The sequence below is a fragment of the Ictidomys tridecemlineatus genome, chromosome 3 (genome assembly GCF_052094955.1).
Source record: "Ictidomys tridecemlineatus isolate mIctTri1 chromosome 3, mIctTri1.hap1, whole genome shotgun sequence".
Classification (NCBI taxonomy): domain Eukaryota; kingdom Metazoa; phylum Chordata; class Mammalia; order Rodentia; family Sciuridae; genus Ictidomys; species Ictidomys tridecemlineatus.
The window spans coordinates 72819600-72831767 of record NC_135479.1 but is presented as its reverse complement, the minus strand read 5'-3'; positions in this window follow the sequence as shown (position 1 = coordinate 72831767).

Here is a 12168-nt window from a genome sequence, read left to right as displayed (position 1 = left end):
TCTGCAGAGTTGTGTCTCCCACATTGTGTTATAAAGAGCCAGTCATCGCAGCCAAGATTCCCTGGGCGTCTGTCCTGTGGGAGGTCTGCGTGGGTCTAGAATCCCTTTTGTAGCTTTGTGGGGATGATCTGACTGTGGAGAATTAATTCATTCCCATCCAGAATGCGAATTTGTGATTGGATCACTGCTAAAAGAATGCTCCTGTCTGCTAACCAAAATGCCTTCTTTTGGATGTTGGGCAACCTGGGAACCCTGTTCCATTGGGTGTGTTGAGGACCAGATGAGATCAAATTAGATGAGATCAAATTAGAGAAATGCAAATCAAAACTACTCTAAGATTTCATCTCACTCCAGTCAGAATGGCAGCTATCAAGAACACAGACAATGATAAATGTTGTCAAGGATGTAGGGGAAAAAGCACACTCATATATTGCTGCTGGAACTGCAAATTGGTGCAACCATTATGGAAAGTGGTGTGGAGATTTCTCACATGATCTCTTGAACTTACACTCTGAAATATTATATAAACGTCTTTATGTAGTGAGTGGACCTTGACCAATCACAGCCATTATTTGTTGCTAAAATTGTCTCTTCTGTGGCTCCTCGGAGCCCTGGGATGCAGGATTCTGCCTCCTTGGTTAAGAACTCTGTTGACTGTAGAGGTTTCTTTCATTCTTCACAGCAAACACCTAGACATACCTTGCACAGTTCCTCCTTAACAAGAAAGGCGAACTGTGCTGCTAGTGCTCACTGCTCCTTCTTATTTTTCCCCAGAATTTTCAAGGAACAGAACTTTCAACTATGTAATTTGAAAAGAAAGAAGTCATGAGTTTAGAATGGCATTTGTTATTTAACTTTAAAAATTACAAGGTTGTTACTTTGATTTTATGCCTGTATGCACTTAAGATTCATGTTCTTAACAACCTTAAATAATTACATATTTGTTTTATTGTAGAATATATATATATATGAACAAACCTATATTTATATGAATGCATTTTTTAAATGCCAACGTAAATACTAAGGCCATTGAATAAGTTTTGAGTTTTCTTTGTAGTCCTGTCCATCCTAAAAATATATTCACTAAGAACAGAGAGTCAAAACAGAATTCCAAAAATCCCTTGGGAGAGTTTTGCAGTGTTTATGATTCCACCTGACACGCAGTTTGGTCGTTTATTTTCAATTTTCATGGGTTATTCAATTTGAATTTTTTAATACTTAAAATGCTTAATTCTGAAATTATACCTATGTATATACACACACACATCTATACACACTCACACACACACACAATCTCAAAACAATATCAAAGAAGTCTCCTCACACCGGCTGGTTTCTCCCCTTTTCTTCTAGCCCCTTTGACAACCATTTCTCCCAGTCTTGTTGTTTATCTGTTCAGTTGTTCTTTTCCCCTGAATTATATTCTGGAGTTAGCGCCCTACGTCAGCATCAGGAACTCTTCTCTGGCTGAGTGCTCCATTTTGCAGTCTTACCTTGACTTTATTAACCATTCCCATACTGATTGTCCCTGGAGTTATTTTTAGTCTCACTACTAGAAATAATGCCACAGTGAGTGATCATCATCTTTGCCACAGTGTTTCTGGGTCTTCTGGGAATAGGAGTTCTAGGGTGAAGGATGAGTAGTTTTGCGAGGCTTCTCGAGCCTCCCTCCCTGGGCATGGGACAGCTTGGCTTCCCAGTAGTGCTGGTGATCACCTGCTCCTCCACCTGCTAGGACAGGCTGTGCCATTGCACACGTGGACAGTGCAGTTTTCATTTACATTTCTTTTGGTACGACTGGTTTGGACAATTTTTTCATGTTCAAAGGGAATTTTAATTTCTTCTTTTCTCAACTGTGGATAGTCTTTCCCATGTTAGGTTGTTTTGCATTTGGGTGAGTTCCTTGTGTATTAAAGCTATTTATCATTGGCCTTTGATGTAAGTCACATTTTCTCCCAGTTTATCCTTTATCTTTTGAATTTTCTTATGATGCTTTGCATATTAAAATTCAATTTTAAGTTTTATAGAGTTAAGTTCAATGATGTTGAATGACTGAGTGTTGTAGTGTTTCACAGGCCTATTTATGGGCTCCCTAGCCCAATACTGGCTTATGACAGGGTCTGTACCCTTTTTTCGACTAGTTTTTACTTAGTTTCCTGATCCATGTGGCATTGATCTCAGTGGACAGTGCAGCACGTGGACCCAGCCTTACTCCATTGGGGTGGCCACCCGGCAGGCCAGTCCTCTTCACTGAAAGGTCACCCTCCTTTCCTGTGCCTGGGCTCCACCTTACATTTCTCAACTTTACTCTCTTCCACTAGTCTCTTTCTGTTTTAGTTTTGGCGGTTTTGTAATATATTTTAATATCTGTAGATCTTTTATATAGGCATTTTATGATTCTCTTCTACCTCCAGGAAAAAAATAAACATGTTAATGTTTTATTTGGATTATATAAAGATTATACCTGAATACGTGGAATTGTAGGTGACATTTATTTGGTCCTGTATTTAATGATTTTGTTATAAGTATCTTCTCCCACTGTCTCTTCACTTTTTTCACATCTTTTTTGCTATAAGTGAAGTTTGCTGATGTTTTTCCCTTCAATGTATATCCTACTATTTGACTAAATTCTTATGTTATTAAAGTTTTCATGCACTTTTGAATTTTCAGAGATGTACCTGAGCACACAGATTCTCTTATGCCTGCTTCCTCCAGTGCTCACGGTCTGAGTGCATCCTCCTGTACCTTGTGTCATTGGGTACACGTGCCACCATGCCCAGTGGTGGTGATGGCTGGCATCTGGGCTGTTTTCCTCACATCTTCAGTGACTCCTCATGGAGAAGGATATTTACATTTGCCTGATTACATTCAAGGCTAAGAAGCATCCACCCATTCCTCTTTTACTATTTTTGATTTTTTAAGAAAGAATAATTGTGAAATTTTGTCAAATACCATTTTGACATTTTTGAAAATAAATTTGAATCCCATGGGTCTATTAATAGCATCAGTTATATGTAATGATTTTTATTGTTTATTGTGCTTTCTAGCATTATAATATATCTGTATCTGTTTGTTTTTAAATAGTTTGTTCTGGTTTCCCAAATTTCTGATATCAAAATCAAAACCCTGTTTAAATTGTATTGCTTTTGTTGGTATATCCTTTTATATTCTTTTATGTTGAGTCTTTCTGGTGTGTTTGAAGATCCTCCTGAACACAGAGCAGAGTTATAACTATGTGGTCTGCAAACTTAGGTCTAATAGGTGTGACACAGCCAGCTGTGCTTCTCAAGATATTGTATGTCCTTCGTCTCAGTGCTGCCCTATCTGGGCACTCAGGGACATGCATGCATGGGCACCCAGCAGGGACACACTGTTCCCACTTGGTATGCATGTTCACTTTGACTTGTTTATTTTTGGCAGGAGATAGTTTCTTTGGTCACTTAGAAAGCAGTGCATTTGCCTTGTTACCTTTAGTGAAACCATTCTGCAGCACCTTTAATCCCCCTTTTGGTAGGACTACCAAAGATGGTGCAGCTCTGAAGCTGCTTGTTGGTGGAGGCGTGTCTTCTGCCTTACCTTGCTCTCAGGGTTTTCAGGAGAGTGAATTAAAGATGCAGAGGGATCTTGAAGACTGTCAACTGCTAGACAGACAAAGAGAAAGAAAAATAGATGATGGGTGGCCGATCAGGAGATGGTATCCTTTCCCCTGATGCGAAGGGTTCCTGGTACAAGGTGAATTTCCTCTCTTATCTCTCTGTTTACCAGATGTCTCTGACTTATCTCTATCTCAGGTCTGTGAGAGGCTTCAGGTCTTGGTGTAGAACAGATTCATTCATTATTGAGTGCCATCCTCTCAAGTTCAGAAACTGGAACAAATCCACCAATTCACTTTCTATTCTGGAGCATGTTTAAAATGTTGCTCCCCCAAATTGGCTGAAAAACAAAGCCGTCATTCTTCTTAAAATGAGTACTGTACTTCAAACGTGTTTTCAGTGGATTTGTTCCCATTTTTAATACCAGGCAACCAAAAGTGTACCTCCGTCTTACCTTTTTCTAGGCAGGACTCCAAAACTATGGTATAAAAAGCAAAACAGAACAGCAAACAGTGCCAGCTCCACACAGAGGCTGTGCTCCTAACATGAATTGGGAAAACAAAAACAGAGTGGAAAAGCTTTGTTCCCTTGTGGAGACACATAATAACCAATATTAGGACCTGCCAGGAAGAGGTGATTGACTTTCTCTATGAAAATAGCCAACTCCATGCAAAGTATTTCGTTTCCAGTTCCCAATGGAGAAAACAATTTTTATATATTTCAAAATTCCAGGTATAGATTTTCCCTTGATTCCTGCCTTACTACCTCCCCACAGCAGGTCTCCATGCACCACTTCTAAACTCTGGTGAACGTTTTTATTTCCACATAATCTGGCAGAAGACTTCAATGGAAGGAGGTGCCTATTCATGGTATAAAACAAAGTTTCATTATAAAAATTATAATACAATGAAAGTACATTGAGCTGCAGTGAAGAAAAACGAAATTCATGTGTTTCACAAATAATTCCAAGCGCAGGGCTGACGTCCTACACTCCTGGATGTTTCTGTGCAGTGGCACCCTCCAAGGTGTGAGTACTTGCCCCATGTTCTGGCTTTCACTGAGGCGCTCGCCTTCCCCAGGGTTTGAAGTTTTGCATAAGCATTCGCTTCATTGCCTGCAAAGGTCACCTCCCTGGACAGGGAGATTTGGGTCTTTGCACATTTGCTTGCTGTTGCAATCACAGTGTGATAAACTCCCCTTCTACGTGGAGCACTGTTTACGCTTTGGACTTGTGTATTAGTATCAGTTACAGAGACGGGAATCACTGTGTTACAGAGTATTCATAAGGTTCTAGAGTGTACTTTGCAAAGAAGTTTCAACATTTTATAGCCTTCCTCTGAAATTAGGATCCATTCCCTTCTTTCCTTCCTTCCTTTCTTTTATTCCTTTGTTTTTAGCACAGTTTTAACCACTCTGCTGACTTTCTGAGGATTTTTTTTAGGAGGTACATATCTTCACGAATGTTTGTTTAAGTGTAGTTATGAGGGGGGAAGTGAGCTGAGCCATACGGGTTCGCTGTCTTTGGTGACACTGTGCTAGTGAGGAGACGCTGGTTCAGCCCGCCACATGTAAACACAGTTATATTTAGATTTAAAAGTCTGTTTAAGACAAGCTATCAGAGATCACATACTGTTCTACTAAAATTTGTAATGCTGCTAAATACCCTTAAACTATGGACAGTTGAAGAAACAAGTCCCCAGTAAATGTGATATCACTCATTGTATGAGATAAAAATTATTCGATTACCCATTGACTAAAAGACAAAAACCACAAAATCATGTAAGGTATGATTTTTTTAAAAATTATATATTATGTGTGAAACAAAATTATATATTTCAATAACACAAAAGCATATGTTACATCTAATATATAATAATTTACAACTTATAATTATATATATTTAGAACAATATATTATAATTATATACTATTATATAATTATATAATGTAGCATTACTATTATATTTCAATAATGTAAAAGTTATATAAGTGCTAGGGAACTTTTAGTAGGAATAAAATTTAAATAAATAAAAATTTTATCTGATGCTCCCATTCTTTTCAAATGAAATACATTATTTTATAGTTTTAATGGGCATTTGTTACATGGAAAGAGTTTGTTTTGAAATTTTTCATAGTTTAGAAAATAATGAAATTCAGAGCTGAGGATATACCTTAGCGGTAGTGTGCTTACCTAGCATCTGTAAGTCCCTGGGATCAAGCGCAAGTACAAAAACAAAAAGAAAAGAAAGATTATTTCTTTTTTTGTTTCTAAAAATTTAAAATTTACTTAAGTAGGGGTATTAATCATAATTTGAAATGGAAAAAAGACACTATTATATTTATTTTTGAAATAAAAGTCAGTTTGGGGAATTACAAATTATAGTCTTGATTTGAACAAATAAATTCACTTTGAAGAGCTAACTGCAGGACCATGGTGCTCATCAATGACCTGTTAAAGGTACAGATTGGAGGAGACTTAATGGGGATATTCATGCACCTGAGAAAATTGGGGATTACTTCCAGTAAAGCCCAGAGCTTCAGAGAATGCAAATGTATTTATATTGCTGAAGTAGGACATTCAAAATGAATATGTGTACACTCCATAAACCATGATGGTCTCAATAATGCAAATGATAACTGAAATACTATTCCAATAGGTTTCAAAGATTAATGCTCTTCTTTATTGATTTTAAAATTTTAGATATTATTACTATATGGAAACACTATTTTTTTATTTTTAATTTTTTTTTCTCTCTGGAGTCTGAACCCAGGGCTTCACTTTTGCCACTGAGCTACATCATTAGCTTCCAAAACTGTTTATTCTTGATGAAATGTTTAATGTGCCTCATTTCTTTACAGTGTTAAAAAAGTGTTAGTTTTAAACATAATCATCAATGTTGCAAAGAGAGCAATTCTTGAAGGGTTGATGGTCTAGGTGGAATAATCTGTTATTTTCCATTTTAATATTCATTTCCCCAGGAAGTCTGCATAATTGGTATAATTCCTTTCTTTTTTTGTTGAAATCTGATAGGATTCAGTCAAATTGGATTTTAAAAAGAGATGTGTTTATTCTTCTAATTTCTAAGATTGATGCTCTGTAAGAGGATCGCTCATTTGCAGTCCACCTGGTCCTATAAAACAGACATTCTCAATGTGTGGGACTCACTGATCATCTTAGCCAAAGCTGGGAACTTGGAATCCTAGACTCTCAGGCCCTATCTCAGAGCAGTTGAAGCAGACACAGCCCCAGGGCCTAGCAGCCTGTCAGCCACACTGTCCAGGCGTTTCTGATGCACATTACAGTTTATGAACCAGAAATGTCAACTTCAAATGGTTCCTCCTTAAAATTCACTTTGTTCATCTTCTGCATTGATGTTTCATGATGTTAGGAGACGGATTGTATTTGAGACTTTGAATGAAGACCCTGGCGTGTCAGTTAGCTTTGATAGTATAACCAACCACCCCAGGATTCAGCTGTTTATAAGATCGTGTGGGCTCTCTTGGGCATTCTGGTCTTGGCCGAGCTCTCTCCTCTGCCTCTGTTTGGTTGATGGCCCAGCAGGGGCTGGGTGCTCTGGGATGCCATGGACTGTGGAGTTTCTTGCTCTCCTATGTGGGCTTACTGCATATAAAGAGGGAAGTGAGCTGAGCCATACGGGTACGCTTACGTTGCTGTCCTTGGTGACAGAGCTTGTGGGGAATGGCAGAAGTGGTCAGAGTGTCCCAAGTGGCCCCATGACCCCTCTATCAATGCCCTGTTGACCCCTCTGAGATCCAAAGGCAGGCCGTCATCAGGGGTGGCGAGAAGGACCCTGGGGCTTTGTGGAAAGACTTGCAAAGTCACCTTCCAAAGGGAAGGAGGACAGGAAGGGGTAACATTGTTTTAATCTACTGCCTCTGAGGATCAGCATCTAGGGGGATGGCTTCCAGGCTGAGGAGCACTGGTCCTCTGTCCTGTAGTCCATGTAAGTCAAAAGCAGAGACCACAGGACTGTCAGAATTTCCCCTGACTCAGAGGAGTAAGACAGAGTAGTTAGAAAAGAATGCAGTGTGTTCAGTAGCAAGTCATCGTATAATCATCAAGAATGTACTGTTTGGAAAGGTCAAATAAACCCCAAAATTAGATAAATGTAGCATGTAAGAGAAACTAGGTAGAAGGGAGCAAAAATATGCATTTTATTTCAAGTGGTTTCCTCACTTTGGCCCTGGATTTCCTGTGCGCCTCCTACCATGTGTTCTTCCAAGACATGTGCTGCTTATACCACAGGGGCCCCTTATTTGGGCACAGCTGGTTACATCCTCGGGGATGCTACAGTGATAGTGGTAGTTGTGGTGAATAGTTACCAACCTGATGTAATTCTGTAGCTGCTGATGTTGTGATAAAGCTTGTGGAAAGTACAGGAACAGAGCAAATATAGGAAAAATAAAGTTCTTTATGAATGAGCTTTGGACCAAATATTACCATAGTTTTTTTATCTTATTTACAAGCATAGCATAGCATAGAAGTTTGGAATAATTCACATTACACTTTAAGTTAGTTAGTGACAGTAATGAATAGTTTCGTACAGTAATTTATATAATGAGGAAGCTATATTACTTGCATTTCAGATAATTTGCTAATGTGAAATTAAAGTACTGATTTGCAAACCATGATCAGATGGAGTCCACCAACATAGACTTTATATTTTTTAGAGACACCCTTTTGGTTTTTCCCTCCAAAATATGTTTAGGAAAAATGAGACATATTTTGGTTTTGCTTTCAATCTTTTCTGAATATCAGCTCTCCAGTTCTCCTCAATCCCAGCCAGCCTATTTTAAATGACTTGTCTAACACTGTTCCTCTCTAAATGAATTCTTGTGTATCTGTCAGCTATTGCCATAAGGATACTTTAAAACCAATGAGCCTCAGTGGCTTCAGTCATGAGTTCTTTCTCACCCAGGCCTGGGCGTGCCCGGCTGAGCCTCCCCAGGCTGCAGGCTGTTTCCCATCTTCTCCAGTAGTGCCTGCACTCTGCACAGATGGGGAGTCACAGGTGTGATCAGCACCACATCAACACAGCACAAGGACCAGGTCAAATGTGCACGCACATACAGGGCCCTTCTCCCACCATGCCCACTAACAGTTACTGGCCACCTACACCATCAGGAGCAGGTGTGTCCTCTGCCCACAGAGGGAGATGGAGCAGGGCGAGCATGATCACCCACAGTCGGGAGGCTCCTGGGTGCCGCAGGGTGAGTCAGGGGTGTCTTGGAGCCGATGTTCGTTTTCATAGATTAACACCTGCTACTGCAGAGCTGACTGCACATCTCATTCTCCTCCCATTTAGCTTGAACCCCATGTTCTGAGAGCACTATGAGGACTTGTCTTTTCTAACATAATTAGCCTTCAAGAAGGGGATCCTTCCAGAAAACCAAAGGTTGAATGTTTCCTGTAATCTGTGGAAGCTAACCCATAATAAGGCGGGCAGAGGGGAAAAACAGAAGTCAGTGGAGCAGACCCAGGGACTGAAGGGAAGTGGGAGGAGAGAGGAAATGCAAGGACAGCAGAGGGACCTGGACGTGGCTTTCCCGGGAACATTGTAAAACACCATCACATACATCCACAAGACGAGGGTCCTAATTAGAGTCAGATACATCCCACATTGGTGCAATTATATCTCAATGGATTCTACTGTCATGTATAAATAAAAAGAACCAATGAAATTTAAAAACAATGAAAAAAGGAGATCCTTTTCAGTAGCAGCAGTTTTGAGATGTTTTTTTAGAGCTCTATTGGCATCCATGAAGAGTCATTGATGTCAGTGTATATTCCTACATTAGCCCCCAAATACCATAGACTGGTTATTTTTGTGATTACTTGAGAATGTGAATTACAAATAACCCAAAAGTTATAGACACTACCTAGGACATTAATATTATATTACATTAATAGTCAGATAACTGGAGTGTTCTGTCCACAGCAAGATAAAGATTTCTTTTTTCTCTGCAAACTGAAGATCTCCTTTCACTCGTCCATCGTCTTGTTCTCTGTGCTTTCCTTAGATTCTGCTAAGAACAACTGATAAGCAGACACCTTGGACTCACTGTGGATTTCACTATGAAAATTTTCTTTATTTTTTTAAGTGAAAATACAAATGTTCAGCATTGTCAGGACTCTTGAGTCAGAATCCGTAGAAGTTTATACTTATCAGTGAATAGGAGCGTGATGTTGGTTTAGTGGTCTTGGTTGGCTTCTCTCTCCGGGGCCCTCTTCACCACGAAGCTGCTGTGAGGAACCTGAACACGGGCTCATGTGGCTGGGTTTTCTTCCTGTACGTTAAGTGTTTTGCTCTTACTAAGGTTAAACTGCAGCTTCTGTTCTTCGTTGTGGATCTGGCCTGCCACACACGAGTCAGTTCCTTGTGGGGTTATGCAGTAACTACTAGAAGATTCCTGCTCCCTCTTCCTTTTTCAGGAGGTGAGTGGGAGACACAGACATGCTCTGGAAGGGAGCTGGGCGTTCTGAGTTCATCCTTCAGGGGTTTCCTCTGTCACTGAAGATCAACACCTGATAGAAGAAGCTTCCCATCTGCAGCTGTGACCACGTCTCTGTCGTGTTTCCAGAAGTCTGAAGTTAGGCATTTGAGACCAGGGGTGGGGGCGCTTTCTGGTGGGGACTGTGGCCTGGCTCCTTGTGGCCCACATTCCCCAGGCCAGCCACATCTCAGGGCAGCCAGGGAGGCCAGCACAGTGCCTCCGGCCTTGGAGAAGCACTCTTTTTCCTTTCCAGAGCACCTCGTGGGGGAAGGCCTGCACACAGCTGCCTGGCTCTCCCTGGCTGAGTTTAGTCCTGTTTCTCCCTGCATGGAAGGGACACCTGAGTGCGGGTGGCTGGAGCTGGTGTGGGAGGCAATGACCTCGACGCAGGCTGTCGGTTTATCTTCAGCAGACGTTGGAATAAGAGGTTCGGGAATCCTGCAGTGATGGTTTTGGAGTACCCACCTTTATCACACTCAGTGCTGCGTCATGGCTGTGTGATATTTTCCCTCATCGCAGCCTCTCACAGCTGCCTTGAACCTGTGATGACATTTCCACGTCATCCGTGCACCTTCGGCATATCTGAGAGTTGGAGGTGGCTCCCAAGCTCATCAAACCTGGTAAGAAGACTAGCAAGTTCACTGTGGTATTCCTTTGTATGTGGCTCTTTGGAAAAATTACACTTGGGCTTTTAAAGAGGTTCCTAATAGTCTTGGAGTGGACGTTTATCAGTTAAAGTTTGGATTGTCTTTGTGGTGAGTTTAAGTCATGGGTGTTGGTTAGGCTGTCCAACAAGTTAAAGGTGTTTCAGGGCTTTCCTGAGTTCCCGTGTGCGTGGTTGTCTGGTGGTTAGTGGCTGAGGTGATTTCTGTCAGATCTCAATTTCATCTGTGATCATGGAACACATCAAGTGCAGAGACTCACACCATCTTCTACATCTGCCATGTTGTCAGAGCCCCAAGGAGAGGGAAAGCAGCAGAGGCAGGCTACCCCCTGTCATCCTCCATCTTCGGGACAGAAACCAGGAGGGGACTCAAAGTGCAGACGCTCTTCCCAACTGCTGGGTTAGGGCATCTCTGGGTTTTGAGTTTAGCTTATGCTGCTCACTGATTCTCCTTTAAACTGAGCAGGTTGACTAATAGATGAAGCCCCATGGAATTGTCTACCAAATGCCATGGAGTGTTCAATTACACCTAATGTGTTTTAATTAACAAGAACACAAGGAGCCAACCACTGTTCTTAGTGTGTTAACCTTATGATTTTTCAAGTAGCAGATGAGTAACACTTGGAGGAGAGTCACAAATCTCTCAGACTGATTAATGAAAATGTTTTAAAAATACTGACAGATGAAAGTCACAAACATGTCAGTCCCCAAATTGTTTTTCAGCTACTGATTAATAATAAGAGGTCAGTTGCCAAGTTTTAATTTCTTGATTAAATGGCATTTACAATATTTCTGTTTTATGAGCACTCGCTATAGTCAATAGGTAATGTGTTTGACACTGTATATCTCTTGCAAGAAGTGCTTCAAAGTGCAGGTGGTTAAGTGTAGCTACCAAACATCCTATTATTTGAAATTCTATTAATGAAAAGCTATAAGACCCTAATAGGAACTGATGACAGTTATTACCAAGAATACCCTGGATTTCAGAAGTGCCTTTTGAGCCAACTGGTGATATCGCATCCGTGTGTTTCTGGTGTGTCTGTGCCTTTCTGGCCCGAGGGCTCCTTCCTGGTGTAGATGGTCGCTCTGTCTGAAGCCAACTCCCTCTCCTGTGTGTGGGCTGGATCAGAACCCAGAGGCTCAGCTCACTGACTTGTTTCTCTGGTCTTCTTGTTGGTAGGTGTGTGCTGCAGATGGGCTGCTGGGTGTGCAATGTCGAGGGGACAGTGGGTACCCAAGGACGTGCCCTGCTGTGGCAACCAGCCCAGCAGGACAGGGGATGAATTCCAGAGCAGCATCTGGGGCAGTGTCACAGAGAGCTTCCTGATACCTGGATGGAGCTGTGGCTCTGCGAACTTGAGATGCAAATTCAACTGCATTTGGCTGCTATTTCTTT